This window comes from Panthera tigris, chromosome D1, assembly GCF_018350195.1.
Source record: "Panthera tigris isolate Pti1 chromosome D1, P.tigris_Pti1_mat1.1, whole genome shotgun sequence".
In the NCBI taxonomy this organism is placed as follows: Eukaryota; Metazoa; Chordata; class Mammalia; order Carnivora; family Felidae; genus Panthera; species Panthera tigris.
In genome coordinates this window covers 94761240-94788307 of record NC_056669.1, presented here as the reverse complement: position 1 = coordinate 94788307, position 27068 = coordinate 94761240, and positions in this window count along the sequence as shown.

The following is a 27068-nucleotide window of genomic DNA, read 5'->3' as shown; positions in this document are numbered from 1 at the left end:
GGAACACGGGTGCAAAGACTCCCTGTGCTGGCTTCTAGTAGTGTAATTCTGGCAACATACCATTCTCTTTAGGCCTTAATGGCCTTATCTGCAAAATGGGCAGTAGAGTAGTGACCACACAGGTAAGTGTTAAATGAAATAATACATATGTGTGTTTCATTATACTTTGTAGTCAATAAACATTTGCTAGATTTAGAGCTATATATAAAAATGATGATAGTTACAACTTATTGAGCACTTACTACTCTGTGCCTGGAGCTAATGTAGATATTTTGCCTGTTTGGCATTTCATAAATATTCCTTATAGCTCCAAGAGATAATTATTGATATTGTATTATTAATATACCATATTAATATCACTAATATTATAATATTATTATAATTTTCTCATCTTACAAGTGAATGCTCAGAGAGGTTAAGTGACTTGCACGAAGTTGCACAGATATTAAGTGGCAGAACTGGATTCTTCTTCTAGTCTGCTTTGCTTTGTGGCATATGTTTTTTACACTGCTAGAATTCGGTCATCTTTATGACTATGATAACGTCAGTATAGTGCACCATGCTTAAGGGAGCACTTTCACATGATCACATATGATCCTTCTAGTTACAAAGTTGGACATACAGCAGTGTGAGATTATTTTTTCTATGGGTGCCAGGAAATCACCTTGGAATCATCTCAGGCAGATCCCCCTCATTCAGGAGAGTGGTGTGGTTACCTTAACATGGCATCCCCTTTGAAGGGTAAATGTGTTTAGAGCCACTGAGACTAACTTTTCTTTGAATGGTTGAGTATGTCCTTCTCAAGTCCCTGGCTAGCTACTCTTAAAAGGGTATGCAAGTAGGCTCATATTCTGAAGGCAGAAGCTGTGATTAGACTTTTGTAGTTTTGAGGTCATCAAAGAAAAGCAGTCTGTTTCCCCTAGTTTGGAAAGAAGGTGCAGACGTGGGTTTGGATCTGAGAGGCAGAGGATCAAGAACCAAGAGTAATCCAGTACTCTAGAGCTAAATGGTTCCCTGGAAAGTGGCTGTCTAGGAGAACTCCATAGTGTTAGTCATCAGATCTATAGCAGAAGTCCAACTTTGAGGCTTTGTTGGCTGGGCATAGCTCTGAAGGAACTGAGATTTGCCTCTCTTGAAGAATCACTGTGCTAGAATCTGGAGCAGTGAAATATCACACCAGTGGATCCACAGCGACTTCGGTAAGGAACCAGCTCCAGCAAGGAAGCACAAGCACATCTGTTGACTGCTCAGACTCTATTTTCCATACCCCTGGATAAGAAAAAGAAAAATCTTTTTATGGGTCTCTAAATCCCTTGAGTTTTTTGGATAATTCATGGAAATGAGCTTCCAGAGGGAGATACTGGCTTTATTGCTAATAAAGTTACTAGAAGTGATGTCTATTTGTATCACTAGTGTGTGTAACTGTTTGTTATGTACAGTTGGGGAAACAGAATCTTGGAGCCTTGCCCAGGGATTTATAGTTAAAAAGTGATGACACCAGAACTCAGATACGGGTCTTTAGATTGTGATTGTTGCAGCTTCTGCCTGGTTCCCTCAATCTGCCAGGGTGGAAGAGTCTAGTACTGAGTACTAGACTCTTAAGTACTCATAAGTACTGGTACTTATGTTGCCCAGCATACATAAGACATATATAAAGCAATGAATAAACTTAACAAGATTTATGCATTGAGGAAACATGAGAAGTTTAACAGAACACCTTCAAAAAGAATATTGAATATAAACCTTTTGTTTATAATAGGTTTTGTTTTTCACCATGAAGAGCTTTTTCTCACTTGCCTCAGTTGGTCCTTTTAGCCACACTATTTCCATAGCTACTTTATCTATTTTATCTGTACCTTCTTTTGCCTCTCTGTTTCTCTCAAGAAAAAAAACCCCACAAATTCCTCTTAATATCTCATGGTTTTGTTTTTCTTCCCTTGGTTCCTACTTACATCCATGTACTTGAGGCTTCGCCTTGTATCCCAAAGACTTATCGAGGTATTTTGCCAACAAAGTCAGTTGTCTTCTGAAGAGAAACTCTGTTGCCAGCTTTTAGGACCATTTACTCATGTATTGAGTGGTGCGTGAATCTTCCTCATTGAGGAATTACTATATTCCAGGAACTGTGCTAGGTGCTTGGAATATGCCAGAGAATGAAACAAAATTTATCCTTTCGTGAAGGAAAATAAACAGGAGCACCTTGGTATATAAGGTGGTGAAAATAACACAAAAGAAAAAATAAAGCATGGTAAGGGAGTAAGGAGACTTGAGGGACAGTAGTTGTATAGAATGTTTTTATATACAAAGTGACACATCAGAAGGGAGTGAGAAAGGAGTCATATTGATAATTTAGAGAAGAGTATTCCAGAGAGAGGAAACATCAAGTGCAAAGGTCCTGAAGTCTGCTTAGCTGTTTCAGGGAAGACCAAAGAGACCAATGTGGCTGTAGCAAAGTGAATGAGTGGGAGTTGGGTGGGGGTGTGACTGGATGTAATTCATATCATGAAGACCTTATGGGTTATTGGAAGGAACTTTTGTCTTCTGAGTGAAATAGGAAGCCACTGGAAGGTTTGGAATGGAGGAATGAGCTGATCTGATTTATGTTGCTAATAATCCCTCTGGTCGCTGTCTTGAGAACAGATGCAAAGGAAAAGGGCAGAACCAGGGAGAGTTAGAGTAATCCAGATGAGAGTTGAAGGTGGCTTGGTCCAGGGACATGGTGATGGTGATAGTGCTAAGAAGCTGTTAGATTCTCTATGTATTTTGAATGAATGAATGTGATGCTGGCAGAATTTGCTGACTGGTTACACGTGGTTACTTAAGAGAGAAGTGATACCCCAATCTTTATAGCAGCACTCTCAACAATAGCCAAATTATGGAAAGAGCCTAAATGTCCATCAACTGATGAATGGATAAAGAAATCGTGGTTTATATACACAATGGAGTACTACATGGCAATGAGAAAGAACGAAATATAGCCCTTTGTAGCAACGTGGATGGAACTGGAGAGTGTGATGCTAAGCGAAATAAGCCATACAGAGAAAGACAGATACCATATGGTTTCACTCTTATGTGGATCCTGAGAAACTTAACAGAAACCCATGGGGGAGGGGAAGGAAAAAAAAAAGGTTAGAGTGGGAGAGAGCCAAAGCATAAGAGACTCTTAAAAACTGAGAACAAACTGAGGGTTGATGGGGGGTGGGAGGGAGGGCAGGGTGGGTGATGGGTATTGAGGAGGGCACCTGTTGGGATGAGCACTGGGTGTTGTATGGAAACCAATTTGACAATAAATTTCATATGTTGAAAAAAAAAAGAGAGAAGTGATAAAGATGTCTCAGGCTTTGGGGATGAGCACCTTGAAGGATGTGGTTACCATTCATTAAATAGGAAAGCCTATGCAAGGTGCGTGCTTGGTGGAGGAAGATCAGAAGCTTCGCCTTGGGCATGTGTAGCCTATAGACATAAGCATGTAGATGTCAGATGGGGAATGGAATATTCTAGGCTCAAGTTCAGTGGGGAGGTCTGAGTTAGAGATAGAAATTTGGCAGTGGCTTTTAAAACCATGAAAATGGGTGACATAACCGGGGAATGGGCCTGTTTAGAGAACGCATCTCAGGTTTGGAGCACTGCAGTTTAGAAGGTGTGGGAGATGAGAATTGGCTTTTCTCTCCACCGTATACCTACTTTCCAAAAATTAGTCCTTCATATATATGCAAGATGAATGTATTATTCAGTCTATATATGATTTTTGGTGTGTGTTTGGACTAACAGTACTTTTGTAATAACTGTAGGCACATAGCAGACAGGTAATAAATATTAGTTGAATGAAGAGCAAATAAAAGAATGAATGAATCACTTCATCATCCTTCTCACACTTTCTGAGGCTCACAGTAGGTCTTTTTAGCATATGATTTTGTGGTGTTTATTGCCCCTTTGTGTGCTGGAGTGCACCCCAAAACATGAGAGGAGAATACTGGCCCTGCCTATGTGCACTTCCTTACCCTACCTCCCTGTGGACATGGGATGATTTGTTCAGGCAGAGCCCTCTGTGCGTCATAAAGCCTACTTAGGGGGCGCCTGGGTGGCGCAGTCGGTTAAGCGTCCGACTTCAGCCAGGTCACGATCTCGCGCTCCGTGAGTTCGAGCCCCGCGTCGGGCTCTGGGCTGATGGCTCGGAGCCTGGAGCCTGTTTCCGATTCTGTGTCTCCCTCTCTCTCTGCCCCTCCCCCGTTCATGCTCTGTCTCTCTCTGTCCCAAAAATAAATAAAAAACGTTGAAAAAAAAAAAATTAAAAAAAAAAAAAAAAAGCCTACTTAGAACTAGTGAAATCACCACTTTGGGCAAATGCTGAGACATATCATTCAAACCATAAGTAGAGAAGGAATTTTCTTTCCAGGGGGGTGTTTAGGGAATTGAGCTCTTTTGCTGAGAGCCTGCAGGATGCCAGAGGCAGGGCACATAGGCAAGAGATCAGATTCTCTTCTGACCCTCCAAAGAAATGGCTTTCAATCTGCCCGTCCTTCAGGGGAGGCAGCAACTCTGAACACCTCCCTCGGGAACGCGCAGCTGGCCATGCTGATTGCTTACCTGTCTTCTGATTGATATCCTCTTGGTGTTGAAATTCACTTGGATTCCAGCTACCTCATTTTACAGATTTCAATTTAGAAGCAAAAAGAAACACAATAGGATTCTTATTATATAGCAGTTTTAACTATCACTGGACAGCCTCTCTCCTGCTCTGGGTCTGGCCCTGCTATTTCTTTGGAAAGCAAGACTTTTATTTCTTTCTGGGTGCTGAAAGCTCATGGGAATCAAAGCCAGGGATCTCTGATCCGTAGTCCCTGGTGAATCAGTAGAGGGGATCCCTTCTCTTTTCTCAACCCCATGTCAGGCTCTTCTCGTAGGAAAGGGAATGTATGCCAGCATTTCTACTTGTCCTGAAGGGTTGGAGATGGATCTTTTTACATCTTCTTTATTTCCTCATTTGGCCTTCTCCTTGGGAGGACAAATGGCTAATAATATTGTTTCAAGTTAATGGTGGGTCTCCCAAGAGTGTGCCAGAAGTAGACTCTCTCTTTTTCTTCTCTCTTGGAGAACTTCCCAATGTGGTCTACATTTGGTAACTCGCCAGTAGGAGCCTCATTTACTTAGGCCTCTACTTTCTCTCTTCTAGGCTCTCTTTCTGTAATTGGGTGGGTAAGTTCAGAGCAGAGGTGGAAGGGGGGAAGCCCAGCCATGATTTCTAGCCTACATGTACCAGTAGTTAAGTGGGCACTCTAATTTGATGCTGATTTTATTCTTTGTGCTTGCCTCAGTTGGTTACAACTTAGAAAAGGGGAGTGATTTGGTTCTCTGGAGTCCCAAATAATGCACATGAAGCTTCAGAGCCTCACCCCACAGATACAGTCAAAACAGCCAGGACTGGGAAACTCTTGGGGGAAACTAAGGAGATCTAAAACATAGCCAGTGACCCATGGTATTTATGGAATGACTTTTAAAACAATAAAGATTTCCTCTCTGGAAATTAGAACCGGAGGAGACTTACTAGTAGCATTTGTACTTAAAGGTCACATAATATTTGGGTTGGGATAGTCATTACGGGGATATATACCTACCAAAAATTGAGAGAATGGAACTCAGGGAATGTGGTTGGGACAAAAGTGAAAAGTGAGATGATTCCAGAAAAGGAAGGAAGCAGGAAGCTAAGGGAATGACAGGGAGAGTAGCTCCCTGGAGTTGCTTCAGTTTCTGCTGTTGTTGAGATACGTTTGCTCAGCTTTTCTTGAGTACCCATGAGATGTGAATATTTACCTCAAACTACTCTTGGACTTGAGCTAGTTCAAGAGTGTTTTTTTTTTCCTTTGTAACTTGAGGTTTTCTACAAAGAACCCTTACAAGTAAAATGGACTGGATGTTGTAGCAAAGGTAGGACAATTGGATTCACACCCAAGCAGAAACGTCAGGAAGGAGCCAGCTAAGCGTTGTGAAGGATGAAATAAATAGTCCTTTCGTATCTCCACAGGGGCTCATAGATGCATCCAAAGATAGACAGAGAGTCTTCCTGGCTCTGACTCTTGCTCACTCAGCATTCCCTTCATTGCTTTCTCCATGCAGGTAAGAGCTCCATGAATATTTAACCTGCGGTAAGCTGAATTCTGATTATTAATTGTTAGTACTAGACTTACAGAATGTTACCTGGGAGGACCCATTCTGGCCTGTGGGTCTCTTGAGGAATCTTGTGTCACACACCATTTCAGATCCTCTTGGTCTCAATGCTGCAGCCACCAGCGAGGTGACCCCTGACTGACTTTATGCAAGCATCATGGGCAGCACCTCTCCTCATGCCCACATGACACACCTCTTGCCTTCCACCCCAGGGCTTCCCTGTTGATGTTGAGGTGCAACGTGATATATGGTGCCATGTGACCCTAATCAGTTCACATGCATGTGTAATCTGAAAGCGTGCTGGAAGTTAATGTCTAGCAGGCATGTCTTTTCCAGTGGGAGAAGGAAGCCAGTGAGTAAACTCTGCCACCTTTCCCCCCATGGATGGGGAGTCTTGAGACTCAGCTTATAATGCAGCTTTTTGAATGTTGATTCTGTAAGATAGAGCAATTAGTTGTACTCAGCAATGGCCAGTTTCAGTCAGCTTTTACCCTCCTTCCTTGTTTTCACTTCCCTCATCCCTCACCTCTGTTGCATGTGTTTGAACTCCAGATACAGTAGGATCACATAAGCCTTTGCTTCAGGCTCTGCTTTCCAGGCTAAGGTTCCTAAGGAGCACGAGCTTCTCACCACTCCTGATGGTGCAGGTTACCAGCATTTGTAGTTACCAGAAACAAAGTTGATGAACATGGCCTTACTATCTTAAATCTAAAGAAGAGATTTAACAGGTTGACCAGAAAAGATATAATATGACTTGTGCAGCAGAATTCAAGGCGATTTTGTCTGTGAATGGGTTTTCTTTCTCAGCCGCTCGTATGAGGTTGCTCGTCCTTCTGGAGTGCCCCCCCAGACTGTGGCTGGAGAAGGGATCTGAGATCAGGATGTATTGGTTGGTCGGCATTGGATGCTCACCTCGGCAACCCCCGGATTTTCTTTTCTTTTCGGTTTTTCCTAATAGTTCTATTGAATTGGGACCTGGATGATGGAGGTGCTGCCTTAACCTCTATTCCCAGTCAGTAAATCTTCTTTGGGTGACTTTAGCCAGCATGAAGATTATAAAAATGTTGTTAGCCCTGGAAGTGCTGACACATCAGGAATTGGTGGTAAAAAAGTAGGGAGAAATGTGTAATTTGTGTTAGAGACTGACTCGTTGTTTGTGAAATCATTTTCCTTCTCTGGAGCAGGGGTAGATTCCATTCCCAGACTTCCTTGCTGTGAAGTAGGGTCATGTGACTGAGTGCTTCCAGTGGAATGTGGGCAGATTGTAGGCAGTTCTAGGTTTTGTCCACCTCTTGCACGTGATTCTCCATTCTTTGTCCCCAATTTATAGCTGAAGGATTTCCTTGGAAAAATTCGGAGGACCTAGGAGGCTGTGCAGGTTCAAGGTGGAAGGGTTCAAGGTAGTCAGCAAATGACCTATTCCCCCACAGTTAACCTATGCTGGACATGATAGAATTCCTCTTGGTAAAGTTTTGGAGTGGTTTGTTGTGGCATTTAACCTCCTTTGACTGATATTTAAGTGTTAACAGGGATGGTTATTGTAAACAAAGTGTTTCCCTACTGATTGGTCTTCATGATAAACACACATGGGAATGTCCTCTTGGAATGGGTGTTGGCAGACAAGATTGTATTTAATGGGCCTTTTTATTTCCTACAACAATGCCCTCTCATCCCGGATGGGGAAGGTTGCTAAAAGCAGTTTGCTCGGGCACAAGGGAATGTTTTAGGATTATACCAAAGGGCAATTGAGTATTGGTGTGCATGTATGTGTGTTTTTGTGTGTGTGAGTGTCTGTGTGTGGTAAGCACTGAAACAAGCCTCTCCAACCATTATAAAACCTCAAACTTACCTTCCTTTCTCTCCTTTTCCCTTCCTCTCTTTCCCCTACCCCTTTCTTACCCCTCCCCCCTTCCATTTTACTCCTCCCTTGCCTCCCTTCCCTGCTCCCACCCACCTTCCTTCCTTGAACACTTACTGATGCTTAATCTGTGCTAGGTAGTAGAATCTACTGGCTTAGATTCTAGGTGTTTCAAGCACCAGGAGCCCTTCTTCTTCTTACCAGTAATTATAATCCATTTAAGTCATGAGATAAATAAGAGACTTTTTGGCAGATAGAATCTTAGGAGGTCTTACTGGTATAATTTCCTTATAAGCTTGACTCAGAGAACAAGGCTTTCATAAGATTATATAAGCTTTAAAATTACAATAACTTCTCACTCTCTCATCCAAACACCATACCCATCCACATCCATATGTCAAGATGTGGGCGGAGGGAACATTATTTCTATCTTGTGAGAATAGCATCATCTCTGTTTTCGATATCCACAGAGTCTGGGATCAGACTGACACAGCCTTTTCACCTGCTTTGATCCCGCTGTGTCAGAGTGAGTCTCAATTATCTGTATTTTGGAGAGAGAAATTAATTTTTATAAGGGACACCTTATATCTATACACTGTATAGATATTTAAAAAGTCAAGACTTGGGGCAGGGGAGTGACAGGGCTTTAATTTTACAAATGAGTGTGGTGACTCTCAGATAAGCTGTGGAGAGGTACTGCAGCTCATATAGTGAGCAAGTTGCTATTCTGGGCCTAGAATTCTGATCCTTTGAACCAGATAGTAGTGGACTTACATTGTATCTTTATGTCCCTTTCCTTGTTTGTAAAAGACAAAGACAAAGACATCAACTATGCCATTTCCTTTCCCTGCTCAGAATCTTTTTGGCTTTCCTAGTATGTATGAAGTACATACACAGACCTTGAATAACTGCACGGAGCTGAGCTCCCCTTAGCCAACAAGGAACATCCATTCTGAATCATGCTTGATCGCAAAGTAAACTTCTTTTATGCTAAGTTTCTGAGATTGCAGGGTTTGTATGGTACCCTGTTCCTAGGGCATTGTCTTTAATAACAAAGCTGGGGGGAACCTGGGTGGCTGAGTTGGTTAAGCTTCCGACTTCAGCTCAGTTCCTGATCTTGTGGTTTGTGAGTTTGAACCCCGCGTCAGGCTCTGTACTGACAGCTCAGGGCTTGGAGCCTGCTTTGGATTCTTTGCCTCCCTCTTTCTCTGCCCCTCCCCTGCTCTCTCTCTCTCTCTCTCTCTCAAAAATAAACTAAATGTTAGAAGAAATTTAAAAAAATAATAAAGCTGGGCAGGCTGGATTCTTTCTGACTGACCATAGAGATTGAGTCAAGGAGTGGTCACATGTTTAAAGCATGAAACTCAGTATGATGCCTTTATTTTACAAAGGAGGGTGGGGATGCTCAGATAAGGTGAGAGCTAGGGTATTTTAATTTGGGGGAATCATAAGTAATAAAGATAATATAAGTTGGAACTGTGTGGTAATTCTTATCTCCTTAAGAACAGAATGAAGGCAACTTGAGGGAAAGGAGAGCCGAGTGATGGCAAAAGTGGTTTGTGATACTGTTTCAGTACCTGGAAACGTCAGTATCTAAAGTCCTAGGCTTTAAAGCCATGTGAATTAATTGCTTTCTGTGTAGTAAGCCATTTGAGTTGAGTTTCTGTCATTTGCAGCCGAAAGGGGTCTGGTTGATCTAACCAGAAGCCAAAGTGAGAGTCACATGTAATTATAGTGTTTTATGAAATCTTGGAGTTCTACAGTTTTTACTGTGTGAGGATTTCTGTTTAACTAGCTGCAATGTGAAAAAGGGAGTAACTGCTTATGGGGGAACTTTGATTTGGTGACCTCCGGGTTGATTTTCATGAATCCCTTTCAATTTCTAAATCCTTGAAGGTGTGTGTGTGTGTGGGGGGGTGGTGCCTTCTTCAGTAGTAACTTGATGTTGTGCCTTGGTAGTTTGAGAGAACAACACATTTCTGTATTCCCTTAAAATGATCTGAGCCATGTTACCACCCTTGCAATTTTCTTCTGAGCCTGCCTTTTTGTCAAGCCCTTGAAACAGCAATAAATTAAACTAAGCATCAATAAACACATTTTCCCTAAACTTACATTTCTAGTTGCCAGAAATCATTTCTCTTTGGTCTGCTGATAGGTAGCAGGCATGATTCCAGCATGGAGTACACTGTAGAGTTATTGATTTTTCTGTGATAATAGTAATAGAAATTTGTTAAACTATCACCCTGTGCTGGGACCTATGCCTTACTCACAAAGATTACTTTCCCTTAAGAAGCACTCCTAGGCTCCTTGTGAATGTCCATGCTAATTAAAGTCTAAATCCCTTAGCTTGTTTGAAGTTAAAATTTTCCGCAATCTGACTTGCACCTTTCTTTCCAACCTTATTTCTGTCTCAGTCCTTTAGGCAGATTGAATTCCTTGTGTTTCCAGAACGTACGTCTTGCATTCCTGTTACTTTGCTTTTATTCATGATGTTTCTTTTGCCTGCGGTGTCCTTTTTCTGGTCTTCCTCCATATGTCCGAATTACTCATCCTTCCAGGCCAAGCTGGCATGCCATGTTCTCCACAAGGCCTTCCTTGATAACCTCAATTGGAAGAAGTCCCTCTCTGCTTGAAACTTGGCAGCATGGTGTATGTGCTCCTCTCTTACCAACCACCACCTGCCACAGCACGCAGACAGCCCTAACCTCCACAGCCCCTGTGGCTCAGTCAGTTAAATGTCTGACTTCTGCTCAGGTCACAATCTCACGGTCCCTGGGTTCAAGCCCGGCTTCGGGCTGTGTGCTGACAGTTTGGAGCCTGGAGCCTGTTTCAGATTCTGTGTCTCTCTCTCTCTCTCTCTGCCCCTCCTCTGCTTGTGTTCTGTTCCCCACCCCCCCCCCCCAAATAAATAAACATTAAAAAAAACAAGGAGGAAAGATGATGTGAGAGTATTTGAAACAGAGAATCTGTAAGCTGGATATGTAGCTAATTGAGTAATTATGTGATCATTTAAATTAATGTTTTAGAAGAGCAAATGATAAAATGATAGATCTTTCTTTCTTTCTTTCTTTCTTTCTTTCTTTCTTTCTTTCTTTCTTTCTTTCTTCTTCCTTCCTTCCCTCCCTCATTCCTAACTCCTTCCTTCCTCCCTCCCTCCCTTCTTTCCTTCCTTCCTTCCTTCCTTCCTTCCTTCCTTCCTTCCTTCCTTCCTGGTTCAGGGTAAAAAATCCCTTACCTTTTACTTGCCCTCCCCACCCCCCTCAAAGCTGCTGACCGAATAGTTGATGAGTAATTCTCAATCTAATTTTCTGGCATGAAATTTGCATTGGATGACCCTTATGTAAACATTTCTAGTGGGCAGATCATAGTTTCACCATTTTCTCACTCAGCAAAATATATCAGAAAGCTAGCAATAAGGGTAATAATAATTTGGGGCGTCTGGGTGGCTCAGTCGGTTAAGTGTCTGATACAGCTCAGGTCATGATCTCATGTTTCGTGAGTTCGAGCCCTGAGTCAGGCTCTGTGCGGACAGCTCAGAACCTGGAGCCTGCTTTGGATCCTGTGTCTCCCTCTCTCTCTGCCCCTCTCCTGCTCATGCTCTGTCTCTCTCTGTCTCAGAAATAAATAAAACATTAAAAAATTAAAAAAAAAAGAGTGATAATATTTTAACTGTTACAGTCATGTTCAAATTCATGAAAAAAAACATATTGATGATTTTGGCATTTCACCCATAACAAATTGGTTGTGATTCTCTGTTCACAAGAATGGGGACACACTGCATTTCAGAACTCCTGCTATAAGCATTTTAAAAAGCACAAGCAAGATCCGTTTTATTCCAGGAGGATGCTTGGCAGGATTGATGGTGCTGCCAGAAAGATGGGTACATTTCCACTGGTTGAGACTAAGTCTTACGGCAGCATTTTGGAAGGTCTTTTTCTTCAGAGGTTAGAAACACATCAAAGGAGGGTTTTGTATAAGCTAAAAACTTAAATGAAATGTTGTAGTGGGTCAAATCAGTACATCATTTATCCCAGAATTTTGTCCTGATGTGGATGTCAAGGCATGGCTAGTAAGGTTAGACTCTCCTCCCCATTATGAAGAGCAATGAAATTGATTGTAAACATTTTAAGGGCATAGGCTGGGCTTTATAATTCTTGAGTTTCATATTACTACCTACTGTAACTATACACAGTGGGAATTAACACTTATTAAAAATCCTTCCATGAGATAATCCCTGTATGGGACCATGATTTCATGTAATTCTCTCAACAACCCAATGAGGCAACCAGTGAGACAAGGACTTTTATATACACTGAAGATGAATCACTTGAGGCTCCATAGCAATTCCCTGAATTCCCGCATTTAGTAAGTACGTCAGAGAGAAGAAAGGGCTGTATGTGAAGGGTAGAGAGGAAGGAATCTATTTCTCTGGAAGTGCCAGGAGATCCCAGTCTTCTGTAACAAGGAACTTTTGTTATGAAGAATAGATTTTAAAGTCAGACAGACCGGGATTAGAATCACTTATTACCTACATGTCCTTTTTGAGAATGTCAGTCAAATATTTATTATATTGCTTGGCACACACTAAACAGTAAATGCTAGCCATAGTAACAATTGTAATAATTATTACTAACTCGAAGGGCCAGGATGAGATCTTGGGTCTGTTTGGTATCAAGGTCTGTGTATTTTTGTATCAAAATATGTGGGCTCCCGTGTATTTGTTACATGAATGGATTCTCCGTAATTTCCTTTTTAATTTATTTTGATTGCTTATCACGGTTGTCTTCTCTATGTGTTTATCTGCAGCTAAAGCCCTGGTAGTAGCAGAGAGCCTCAACTGAGCCCTAGGCTCAGTGTTGATTTCTGCCACTGCAGATGGTCTCTATTCAGTTTTGTGATGGTTATATTTTATTGATTCCTATACAGATTGCATTTTAGATACTGGATCCTTGGCTGTCAGAAACTCAAAAGGGGTCTCCTTGGTTACCTTTTGCCTCCATAAATGCAGAGACTTGCCAGTCACCATTAAGACCTCGTAATGAGTGAGATTGGAGGATCCATTACATACACTCTTAGTTGTCTTTTTGCTTTTTTGTTCCATGTCTGGAAAGTCTGTAGTTATTTGTTTCTGTGGGTAGTAAAACTTTGGTGCTATCCCATATAATCTTTTGGGCTTTTAAAACAAATACCAATTGGATTTATAGGCTATAAAGAGCCCTGCTTCGATTCTTTTATAAAGCAAAGCTAAATTGATATTGGCTGATCTAGACCTAGATTTGGTAGCTTGGAGAATCATACTCTGGAGTTATATTCTGTATTTGAATCTGTCAAAAGACATTTCTCAAACTTGGGAGAGGATATTTAATATATTTAATTCTTATTTATTGATGATTGGACTATCTGCTTGGTAGAGAGAGAACGCATGAGACAGTATGGTGTAATGATGAAGAGGAAGGATTTAGGAGGATGGCAGACCTAAGTTCTAATCCAAGCCGGGCTACTTTGGGAAATAAAAATAGAACTTATCTCATGAGGATTCAATGAGAAATTCTTGTAATGTGCTTATTTTATGCATGGCAGAAGGTAAGTTCTCAGAAGCTATTGTTAATAAGAATCAGAAGAGACTACTGTCTATCAATTATAATTCATACCAGTATTTCTTTTATTTTTCTTTATTTTTTAAAATGTCTGTTTATTTTGAGAGAGAGAGTGAGCGAGCACGAGTGGGGGGAGGGGAAGAGAGAGAGGAGAGGAGAATCCCAAGTAGGCTCTGTGCTTTGATTGAACAATGCGGGGCTCGATCTCACAGACTATGAGATTGTGGGGGGGGCAGAAGATGGTGGCGTAGGAGGACGCTGGGCTCACCGTGTCCTGCGGCTCATTTAGATTCTACCCACACCTGCCTAAATAACCCAGAAAACCACCAGAAGACTAGCAGAATGGATTCTCCAGAGCCAAGCATAGACGAGAGGCCCACAGAAGAGGGTAGGAAGGGCGGAGAGGCGGTGCACACTACACAGACTGGCGGGAGGGAGCCGAGGCAGAGGGGCAGCCCGGAGGCAAAGCAGAGCCCCAAATCTGGCTTGCAAAAGCAGAGGGGCCGGACGGAGTGTGTTCTGACAGCAAGCAGGACTTGACATCTGGAAGGTTACAAGCTAACAGCTCTGCTGGGAGAACGGAAAGGCTGGAGGACAACAGGAGGGAGAGTTGTTGAGCCCCAGACGACAGAGCGCAGCTTGGTGGGGAACAAAGGTGCTCGCCAGCGCCATCTCCCTCACCCATTCCCCGGCCAAAATCCCAAAGGGAACCAGTTCCTGCCAGGGAACTTGCTTGCACCGCACAAACACCCAACGCTGTGCTTCCTCGGATCCATCCCTCTGGCGGCATGTCTGACTCCCTCCTGGTGCCACAGGGCCCCTCCTGAAGCAGATCTCCGAAGGAAAAGCGAGCTGAGCCTGCCCCTCCTGCCCCTGTGCACCTTGCGGATCCACTGCACCTAATAAACCAGATCCCCAGCACCATAACCCTGGCAGTGTGCAAGTAGCCCAGACGGGCCACGCCACCCCACAGTGAATCCCGCCCCTAGGAAAGGGGAAGAGAAGGTACACACCAGTCTGACTGTGGCCCCAGCGGTGGGCAGGGGGCAGACATCAGGTCTGACTACGGCCCCGCCTACTCTTGCAAGTTATTCAAGACAGCACAGGGGAGTGCCTCCATAGTTCTGCACCACTCCAAGGACTATCCACAATGACGAAACAGAAGAATTCCCCTCAAAAAAACCTCCAGGAAATAACAACAGCTAACGAACTGATAAAAAATGATTTAAACAGTATAACAGAAAGTGAATTTAGAATAATAGTCATAAAATTAATCGCTGGGCTTGAAAACAGTATAAAGAACAGCAGAGAATCTATTGCTACAGAGATCAAGGGACTAAGGAAGAGCCAGGAGGAGCTAAAAAATGCTATTAATGAGCTGCAAAATAAAATGGAGACGACCACAGCTCGGATTGAAGAGGCAGAGGAAAGATAGGTGAACTAGAAGATAAAATTATGGAAAAAGAGGAAGCTGAGAAAAAGAGAGATAAAAAAATCCAGGAGCACGAGGGGAAAATTAGAGAACTAAGCGATGCACTAAAGAGAAATAATCTACGCATAATTGGTATTCCAGAGGAGGAAGAGAGAGGGAAAGGTGCTGAAGGTGTACTTGAAGAAATCATAGCGGAGAACTTCCCGGATCTGGGGAGGGAAAAGGCATTGAAATCCAAGAGGCACAGAGAACTCCCTTCAGACGTAACTTGAATCGATCTTCTGCACAACATATCATAGTGAAACTGGCAAAATACAAGGATAAAGAAAAAATTCTGAAAGCAGCTAGAGATAAACGTGCTCTAACATATAAAGGGAGACCTATAAGACTCGTGACCAATCTCTCTACTGAAACTTGGCAGGCCAGAAAGGAATGGCAGGAAATCTTCAATGTGATGAACAGAAAAAATATGCAGCTGAGAATCCTCTATCCAGCAAATCTGTCATTTAGAATAGAAGAAGAGATAAAGATCTTCCCAAACAAAAACTGAAGGAATTCATCACCACTAAACCAGCCCTACAAGAGATCCTAAGGGGGATCCTGTGAGACAAAGTATCAGAGACATCACTACAAGCATGAAACCTACAGACATAACAATGACTCTAAACCCATATCTTTCTATAATAACACTGACTATAAATGGACTAAATGCGCCAACCAAAAGACATAGGGTATCAGAATGGATAAAAAAAACAAGACCCAGCGATTTTCTGTCTACAAGAGACTCATTTTAGACCTGAGGACACCTTCAGATGGAAAGTGAGGGAATGGAGAACTATCTATCATGCTGCTGGAAATCAAAAGAAAGCTGGAGTAGCCATTCTTATATCAGACAAACTAGACTTTAAATTAAAGGCTGTAACAAGAGATGAAGAAGGACATTGTATAACAATTACAGGGTCTATCCATCAGGAAGAGCTAACAATTATAAATGTCTATGTGCTGAATATGGGAGCCCCCAAATATATAAAACAATCACAAACATAAGCAACCTTATTGACAAGAATGTGGTAATTGCAGGGGACTTTAATACCCCACTTACAACAATAGATAGATCACCTAGACAAAGAATCAATAAAGAAACAAGGGCCCTGAATGATACATTGGATCAGATGGACTTGACAGATATATTTAGAACTCTACATCCCAAAGCAACAGAATGTACTTTCTTCTTGAGTACACATGGAACATTCTCCAAGATAGATCACATACTGGGTCACAAAACAGCCCTTCATAAGTATACAAGAATTGAGATCATACCATGCATACTTTGAGACCACAATGCTATGAAGCTTGAAATCAACCACAGGAAAAAGTCTGGAAAGCCTCCAAAAGGATGGAGGTTAAAGAACACCCTACTAAAGAATGAATGGGTCAACTAGGCAATTAGAGAAGAAATTAAAAAATATATGGAAACAAATGAAAATGAAAATACAGTAATCCAAATGCTTTGGGATGCAGCGAAGGCAGTCCCGAGAGGAAAATACATTGCAATCCAGGCCTATCTCAAGAAACAAGAAAAATCCCAAATACAAAATCTAACAGCACATCTAAAGGAAATAGAAGCAGAGCAGCAAAGACACCCCAGATCCAGCGGAAGAAGAGAAATAATAAAGATCAGAGCAGAAATAAACAATATAGAATCTACAAAAACTGTAGAGCAGATCAATGAAACCAAGAGTTGGTTTTTTGAAAAAATAAACAAAATTGATAAACCTCTAGCCAGGCTTCTCAAAAAGAAAAGGGAGATGATCCAAATAGATAAAGATCATGAATGAAAATGGAATTATTACAACCAATCCCTCAGAAACACAAGCAATTATCAGGGAATACTATGAAAAATTATATGCCAATAAACTGGACAACCTGAAAGAAATGGACAAATTCCTAAACACCCACACACTTCCAAAACTCAATCAGGAGGGAATAGAAAGATTGAACAGACCCATAACCTGTGAAGAAATTGAATCACTTAACAAAAATCTCCCAACAAAGAAGAGTCCAGGACCAGATGGCTTCCCTGGCGAATTCTACCAGACATTTAAAGCAGAGATAATACCTATCCTTCTCAAGCTATTCCAAAAAATAGGAAGGGAAGGAAAACTTCCAGACTCATTCTATGAAGCCAGTATTACTTTGATTCCTAAACCAGACAGAGATCCAGTAAAAAAAGAGAACTACAGGCCAATATCCCTGATGAATATGGATGCAAAAATTCTTAATAAGATACTAGCAAATCAAATTCAACAGCTTATAAAAAGAATTATTCACCATGATCAAGTGGGATTCATTCCTGGGATGCAGGGCTGGTTCAACATTCACAAATCAATTAACGTGATACATCACATTAACAAAAGAAAAGATAAGAACCATATGATCCTGTCAATCGATGCAGAAAAAGCATTTGACAAAATTCAGCATCCTTTCTTAATAAAAACCCTCAAGAAAGTTGGGATAGAAGGAACATACTTAAACATCATAAAAGCCATTTATGAAAAGCCCACAGCTAATATCATCCTCAATGGGGAAAAACTGAGAGCTTTCCCCCTGAGGTCAGGAACACGACAGGGATGTCCACTCTCACTGCTGTTGTTTAACATAGTGTTGGAAGTTCTAGCATCAGCAGTCAGACAACAAAAGGAAATCAAAGGCATCCAAATTGGCAAAGATGAAGTCAAGCTTTCACTTTTTGCAGATGACATGATATTATACATGGAAAATCTGATGGACTCCACCAAAAGTCTGCTAGAACTGATACATGAATTCAGCAAAGTTGCAGGATACAAAATCAATGTACAGAAATCAGTTGCATTCTTATACACCAATAATGAAGCAACAGAAAGACAAATAAAGAAACTGATCTCATTCACAATTGCACCAAGAAGCATAAAATACCTAGGAATAAATCTAACCAAAGATGTACAAGATCTGTATGCTGAAAACTATAGAAAGCTTATGAAGGAAATTGAAGAAGACACAAAGAAATGGAAAAACATTCCGTGCTCATGGGTTGGAAGAATAAATATTGTTAAAATGTCAATACTACCCAAAGCAGTCTACACATGCAATGCAATCCCAATCAAAATTGCACCAGCATTCTTCTCGAAGCTAGAACAAGCAATCCTAAAATTCATATGGAACCACAAAAGACCCCGAATAGCCAAAGTAATATTGAAGAAGAAGACCAAAGCAGGAGGCATCACAATCCCAGACTTTAGCCTCTACTACAAAGCTGTAATCATCAAGACAGCATGGTATTGACACAAAAACAGACACATAGACCAACGGAATAGAATAGAAACCCCAGAACTAGACCCACAAAAGTATGGCCAGCTAATCTTTGACAAAGCAGGAAAGAACATCCAATGGAAAAAAGACAGTCTCTTTAACAAATGGGGCTGGGAGAACTGGACAGCAACCTGCAGAAGAATGAAACTAGACCACTTTCTTACACCATTCACAGAAATAAACTCAAAATGGATAAAGGACCTGAATATGAGACAGGAAACCATCAAAACCCTAGAGGAGAAAGCAGGAACAAACCTCTCTGACCTCAGCCACAGCAATTTCTTACTTGACACATCCCCAAAGCCAAGGGAATTAAAAGCAAAAATGAACTATTGGGACCTCATGAAGAGAAAAAGCTTCTGCACAGGAAAGGAAACAACCAACAAAACTAAAAGGCAACCAATAGAATGGGAAAAGATATTTTCAAATGACATATTGGACAAAGGGCTAGTATCCAAAATCTATAAAGAGCTCACCAAACTCCATACCCAAAAAACAAATAATCCGGTGAAGAAATGGGCAGAAAACATGAATAGACACTTCTCTAAAGAACACATCCAGATGGCCAACAGGCATATAAAAACATGTTCAACATCGCTCCTCATCAGGGAAATACAATTCAAAACCACATTCAGATATCACCTCATGCCAGTCAGAGTGGCCAAAATGAACAAATCAGGAGACTATAGATGCTGGCGAGGATGTGGAGAAACGGGAACCCTCTTGCACTGTTGGTGGGAATGCAAACTGGTGCAGCCACTCTGGAAAACAGTGTGGAGGTTCCTCAAAAAATTAAAAATAGACCTACCCTATGACCCAACGGTAGCACTTCTAGGAATTTACCCAAGGGATACATACTGATGCATAGGGGCACTTGTACCCCAATGTTTATAGCAGCACTCTCAACAACAGCTAAATTGTGTAAAGAGCCTAAATGTCCATCAAGTGATGAATGGATAAAGAAATTGTGGTTTATATACACAATGGAGTACTATGTGGCAATGAGAAAGAATGAAATATGGCCTTTTGTAGCAACGTGGATGGAACTGGAGAGTGTGATGCTAAGTGAAATAAGCCATACAGAGAAAGACAGATATCATATGTTTTCACTCTATGTAGATCCTGAGAAACTTAACAGAAACCCATGGGGGAGGGGAAGAAAAAAAAAAAAAGGTTAGAGTGGGAGAGAGCCAAAGCATAAGAGACTCTTAAAAACTGAGAAAAACTGAGGGTTGATGGGGGGTGGGAGGGAGGGTAGGGTAGGTGATGGGTATTGAAGAGGGCATCTTTTGGGGTGAGCACTGGGTGTTGTAAGGAAACCAATTTGACAATATATTTCATATATTAAAAAAATTAAATAAATAAATAAAGGACAAAAAAATAAAAATACAGAAAAGAATATGTCTGAATCTTAACAATAATTGGCTTTGGATAGTTGTAAGGCTATAGATAAATTTTGTTTTATTAATTCTGTTTATATTTTCTGTATTTTGTTTAAGAAACTAGTTAACCTTCAGTTTAAAAAAATTAGAAACAAAAATAAATAAAATAAAGGAAGTGGAATCATAGAAACTAAAAAAATGACAACAACAACAACAACAAAAAAAACCAAAAAAAAACAAACTATGAGATTGTGACCTGAGCAGAAATCAAGTGTCATACACTTAACTGACTGAACCACCCGTGTTCTTTTTAAAATGAACAAAATTATATCTTCAAGATTGGAAGCTAGGCTTTCAGGTAAGTGCTAGATTAGTTTTGTTATAACCTATCTTCTGCCCTGTGTGAGTTTCTGACCTCGAGAGTGTTATCGTAGGTAGCGACCAACCATCCTGATTTGCCTAGGACTATGTGTACATGTAATGCTAACTGGTTATTAGAACTAGTAAGTACTCAATACACTTTTTAAAAAATTTGTATAAAAATGATCACAGGATCCTAAGCAATGAGCAGAATGTAATAGAGGGCCAGGAATAGTGCTATTCTGTTGCATTCACAGTGGAAATTATATCATGCGGAGCTGATTAACTCTGATTTTGGGTAAATGCCATTCCTCCTGGCCCTTGGTCTCACCTATAGAATGAAGATATTGGATTCCATTATTTACAACAGTTACATTAAAAAAAAATTTTTTTTTTATTTTCAGAGAGAGAGAGAGAGAGAGAGCAGGAGAGGAGCAGAGAGGGAGGGAGAGAGAGAATCCCAAACAGGCTCCACACTGTCAGCACAGAGGCCAACATGGGGCTTTATCTCAAACTGTGAGATCATGACCTGAGCTGAAGTCAAGAGTCGGACGCTTAACTGACTGTACCACCCATGCACCCCCCTACAGCAGTTATCTTAAAAATATTGTGTAGAACTCTAGTGTTCTGGGATGTGTCTTAGTGGCTGGTAAGGATGGCCATAGGGAAGTTGAACAGGAAAAACTGTCTCCCCTTCCCCCAGTCCAGGATTCACACAAGATCATCACACTTTTAGTAAATTTATAAATTAAGATTATATTCAGGATTCGATATGACAAAAGAGTTCTGTTGCTAAATAAGTTAATAAAACACCAAACTCATAATTTAATTCTTTTAGTTCTAAAATGTTACAGATTTATGTGACCCACACTGTGGTTGACAAAACACATGTGGGCCTCCAGCTGCCCTTTCTGCTACAAATATGTCTTATGACTTTTTTTTTTTGTCTATTGGACGTGGTTGATTTTTACCATTGCTTGGAATGGTAAAGTCAACAGAATTACAAAAGAATAATAATCCTTATAAACCCATCATGTTACTTAGCACAAATGGGCTTCACTATCCCATTTGTATGTCACACTGATGAAGGAAATTGACCAAATATTTCATGATTATTGTTATTTCCAGTACTAGATGAAGGCACTAAAAATAGAGAAGACTACTTTCCCACATTTATATTTCTAACGAGCTATGAAGTCTGAACAGCAGCACCATGTTGCAGTTCCTTATAGTGGGCCTTTGATATACCCATGGTGTTTGATCAAGAAGCCCTGTGTTTCCGTTTTTGCTGGAATTCAAGTGCCTGCCCATTGGTGATAATCAGGGTTTTTTTTTTCTTCATTTCTTATCACTTCCATCCTTTCATTTCATGAGCCTGAACCAGCAAACTTCTTGAGATTTTCTGAAGCCTGTCATGCTGTTTAACTTCCCTGTGTTATCACACATATTGTATTTTCTGCTCTGAACTCCCTCTCACTCTATTGCTTCGTCTGCCTGGAAAGCTCCTCTTCATCCTTCAAATACCTGTGCAATCATCTTGTCCTTGAGGGGACCACTACTGAGCTTGTACATGACAAAATGTACTGTACTTAGTTGGTTATTTGTCTGTCTTTTCTGTTGTGCTGTGGCTGTTACCTATATTCTGAGGACTTGGCATTCAGTATGTGCTGAACAAATCTCTATTGGTAAATACTTCCTACTGAATATAAAATCCCATAGTGTTACACAATCTCATTGTCTTAAATACCATATATATGCTGGCAACCAAATTTATGTCTCTTGACTCTTAAATTCCAGATGCATATATTCATCTCTTTTCCCTTACATCTACACTTGGATGTCAAATAGACATTCCAAACTTAACATGTCCTAAAGTCAACATCCTCTGTTGGGATGACCAACTGTCCTAGGTTGCCTGGGACTGAGGAGTTTTATGGGTCACAGGACTTTCAGTGAGAACATCTCATGTAAACCAGGATGGTTGGTCAACCTAACTCCCCATGGCTATAACTTTTGCTATGCCAAATTATCTCCTTACAGCACCACTCATGGCCCTTCTTAACTGTTTGTTAATTGCTTAGTGTCATATGGTCATTATTTTATGAAAAGAAAGTGTATTGAGTACTTATTACTTTCAATAACCAGTTAGTAGTACATGTGCACCTATAAACAGCTGTGTATATTTGACTTTTTAATGCGTATGCACACCCTGTCATTTTACCTTCCTCTGTTATAAAATAGAGAAAGGGAGGTTTATCACACCAGAACTTCTACTGAAGTAATATAGTGAAACATCAAGCTAAATAAAAGATCTGGATGTTTCCCTAACATTTTATTAAGACTATCACCATGTCTAGACACTGGTGGATAGAAGGTGGTGTAGCACACACAGACACTCAACACCCAACTGACAGCAACTCTATCCTTGTCAAAAGGCTTGGAGTCATCCTTAACTCCTTCCTTTCACTCACATCCCATATCCATACATGCACAGGCACTCGCCACACAATTCGCACCACTTCCAGTCTTTCCCATCTCTTTGGGCGGCAGTTCTATCCTTGCAGTTACTCAGGCCAGAAGCTTTGCAATCAACCTGAATTCCTCTCCTTTCTCTCATGTCCCACATCCAGTCCTTCAGTAAACCTTTTTGGTTCTGCCTTCAAAATAGAATCCATATTGGTTACCCTACTTAAAATTGCAACCAGCAAACTCTGTCTCCACCCAATCCCCTTTTCCCATCTCCTGCATCCAGCTCTATTCTCTTACCTTTGGGGGGCGCTTACTACATACCTGTTTATGACATTTATTATTTATTGTTTCTTTTTCCAAGGAAGTCTGTGTTCTTTGATATATCCCATGTGTAGAACAGTGTCTGGTATATATTGAGTGGTCAATGCATATTTATTGAATGAATAATAATTCATTTACAAGTTTTAAAGTCATAGTTGAAGTTACTTTTTTCTCTACTGTGTATCAAATACTTACTATTTTTCAGCCATTGTTCTAGGCGTCTTTTATGTATTCTATCATTTAATCCTCAATAACTCTCACAGGTTGCCTTCATCACACTTAATGGAGATTAACTGACAGAGATGGTAAGTGGCTTTGAACCTAGGTCTGTTGTGACTTCCGAACATAATAGTTCAGCCACTATTATGCTGGCTAACACCTCAGCTAGCTTGATCTGACTGGACAGTTCTAGGATTCTTCTTTAGTAAATCACAATCTCTAATGTTGTTGCTCAAATCAACGTGTTCTAATTAGAGAGGAGATGGTATCACCAACAACATCTGTCTTTGTGAGTAGCTGTGGTGGATGGGAACCAATTAAAATGCCATAGAGCAAAGAGAATGTTTATTTGGAATAAGCTTCGAACTTACTAAAGAGTACTGCTAATGGAAAAATCACAATGAACAATTTTCACAGTAGTTTAAAACCTACTGAGCACAACAAGACAAGCATTGAGCTTTCTAGAGAGAAAGCTTGATCAGTGTAGTGGAAAGAGAAACTATTTAAAAATATGACCATTTAAAAAATTTAGTTTATCTCTCCTTCTTTTTTACCATCCAAATAATTAAAGTTCTTGACTTGTTTGAAAATAGCTCAGATTTAATTTCATTTTGTTAAGCACCTCAATTTTTCAGTCCAGGAAAAAAAGGCCATTAGCAATTTGCATTATCCATTACAACCTATTTTATAATATGAAATTTATATGGGAAATGCTAATTGGACGTTCATCATTGTAAGATAATGATTTCTGTACTTTTGGTGGTGATAATTAAGATGAAAGATGAAAATGATATGGGGTGAAAGTCAGATGTTTTTCATTTTCTACTGGTTGGAGACTGGGGAAGGCATTCTGTTCTTTGCCTCAGATGGGTGACAGTGGAGGGCAGAGCCAGGGGGTCAAGGAAGGGTATGTAAATTGGAACTGCCTTGATGTCCAGAAGTTCCTCAATTGTCTAATCCCAGGGGATTAATCTGGTTCCAGATGAAAAAGGTGTGAAATACTGTGTCTTTCAAAGACTGATGTATCTAAAAAGACCTCTTCCATTCTTGCCAGTGACTTTATGGATAAGAGTTCCACTGAAGTGCTCTCTCATCAATCCTTGTTCTTTCCTGTGTGATGGAAATAGATGGTTGAAATTAAGAGTAATAGGTATGACTCCTGTAAGCTTTTCCATCGAACATTGTTGAATCTCTTGGCTTGCTGATATACTCAAGATTAACCTTTTGGAATTGAATCCTGATAAACAAAGACATTGTGGTCATGGTGGATAAGTAACCTTGCTTTATTTTCCTATCACATTCCTAAAATGGTTTTAAGTGAAGCAGAAGTCAGTGACTTTTCCGTATGTAGGGAATTGGAAAGGAGTTTAATTTATTGGAACTTGAGGAAAAGGATGTAAGCATCCTTTTAAACAGAGTTCTATTCATATGCTTTTCAACTAAATTGGGAAATATTTATTGGGCATCTAATATAGTCTAGACATCGACCTTTTGTAGGTATTATTGTACCTATTGTAGGTACTATTCCTACTGGATAATTTTACCCACCTAGGAAACTATGATCAGAATTAATTTTATTTATTTATTTATTTATTTATTTATTTATTTATTTATTTGAGAGAGAGAGAGAGAGAGAGAGAGAGAGCGCGCGCCACATGCATGGGGTGGGGGGGAGCAGAAGGAGAGGGAGAGAGAATCCTAGCGTGGAGTCAGACATGGGGCTCGATCTCACAACTGTGATAACATGACCTGAGCCAAAATCCAGAGTCAGACTCTTAACCAACTGAGCCACCCAGGTGCCCTGATCAAAATTCATTTTAAAGATGTATAGCCAAGTGTTGGTCTTACACCCACTTGTGTCACTTGGATTTACTGAATTCTAGAAATAAACTATCAAGAAGAGATTCTATATTTATACTAATTATAAGATAAACAGCCCCAAGGGGTTTTTATATCTTCCTTTAGACTCCTTGTCTCCACAGTGCAGTTTGTTTGGGATTTTTTAAATTTATTCATTCTTCAACAGATAATTGCTGATTACCTACCATGTATTCCAGCCACTGAGATATGAATCTGGTTTATGCTTAAAATTTGGTAACAATCACAACTTTTGAAATTCTCAGATATTTTCTTCATTTACTAGAGTCATTTTTTTCATTAAAAAAATTTCTTTTTTAATGTTTATTTATTTTTGAGAGAGACAGAGACAGAATGCAAGTGGGTTAGGGGCAGAGAGAGAGGGAGACACAGAATCTGAAGCAGGCTCCAGGCTCCGAGCTGTCAGTACAGAGCCTGACGTGGGGCTCAAACTCACGAGCTGTGAGATCATGACTTGAGCCGAAGTCGGTTGCTCAACTGACTGAGCCACCCAGGAACTCCTTCATTTACTAGAGTCATTTTAAGTTGGTACCATTTTGATATACAGATACGGATGGACTTTTACCACTTTTCAACATTGAATATAATGTTCCTTAGGAGACACCTAATTGGATCAGACCAGTGCTTTTATTTGGCCCCACATTCATCTCAGACGAGAGCACCAAGAAATGACAGGGGAGGCATATGGAAATTCTTTATGTTGTTTGCCTTGAAGTGGGTTTTTTTTTCTTCTAATGTCCTTTTGATTGAATATTTGTTGTGTTGGCCAAAGTGTTAACTGCTTTACCTATATCAGTAGCGTCCAAACTACTTGCTCTGCTCTTCTTCCTGCTGCTCTGTCCACAGCAGCCAGAGACATCCTCCTAAAACATAAATCAGATCATGTTGTTTTCCTGTTCTTATCCTTGGTCAGACTTAAAATAAAATCCTGCTCTTTGGCTCATTTTCTGACCTCTTCTCCCGCCATGTGCCCCTTTGTTCATTGTTTTCCAGCAAGTCTAGCCTCAAAAACACCTAAGATATTCCTGTCTCAGGATATTTGCATTTAGTGTTCACTTTTCCTGGAATGCCATTTCCCCAATAATTACAGGGTTCACTCCTTCACTTCATTCATGTCTGTGCTCAAATGTCACCTCCCCAAGGGTACTTCCCAGGAAACTCTAATAGCACTCTTTATCACTCTTCATTCTAAAACCTAGTCTGCTTTATCTTTCTTTTTGATGCTGATCACTCCCTGGCATTCTGTGACATAATTACTCATTGATGTGTTTATTGTCTGTCTACTCTGTTCAGAGGGGAACTCCAAAAGGAGTGAGGCTGTTTCCTTCACTCTTCTGTTCCCAGCCCTTCCCCTGTGGCCCACACTAGGCACTAAATCCGTGTTGTGGGTGTTATGCTGTCCACTTTACAGAAGCAAACTTGAGGTTGGGTGAAGCTAAATGATTTGCTGGCACAATGTGAATCCTGACTTAAAACTCCAGTCTATCTGCAAAGTTGAAGCTTTTATCTTTTGTGCCAGGCCACTTCTTCTAACACTCCTTAAGGACTCCAGCAAGGTTTTACATTTTCTTGGATTGACAGATGAACATTATTTGCTGAATGGATTAATGACAGTAGCATATGTTTGTTGGGCATTTATTATGTGTCAGATATCTATTAGGCACTTTATACGTAGCATCTGATTTAATCACAGTATGTAAGAGATGGTACAATTATTATCTTTAATTTGTGGATGACAAAACTTAGGCACAGAAAGGCTGAGTAACCTAAGTATAAACTCACATATGCGTAAGAAACAAGCTGTTCTTGGAGGATCGAGAAGATGGTGGTGTAGGAGGACGCTGGGCTCACCGCGTCCTGCTGATCACTTAGATTCCACCCACATCTGCCTAAATAACCCAGAAAACCGCCAGAAGACTAGCAGAATGGACTCTCAGAAGCCAAGCATAGACAAGAGGCCCATGGAAGAGGGTAGGAAGGGCGGAGAGGTGGTGTGTGCTACACAGACTGAAGGGAGGGAGCCGGGGCGGTGGAGGGGC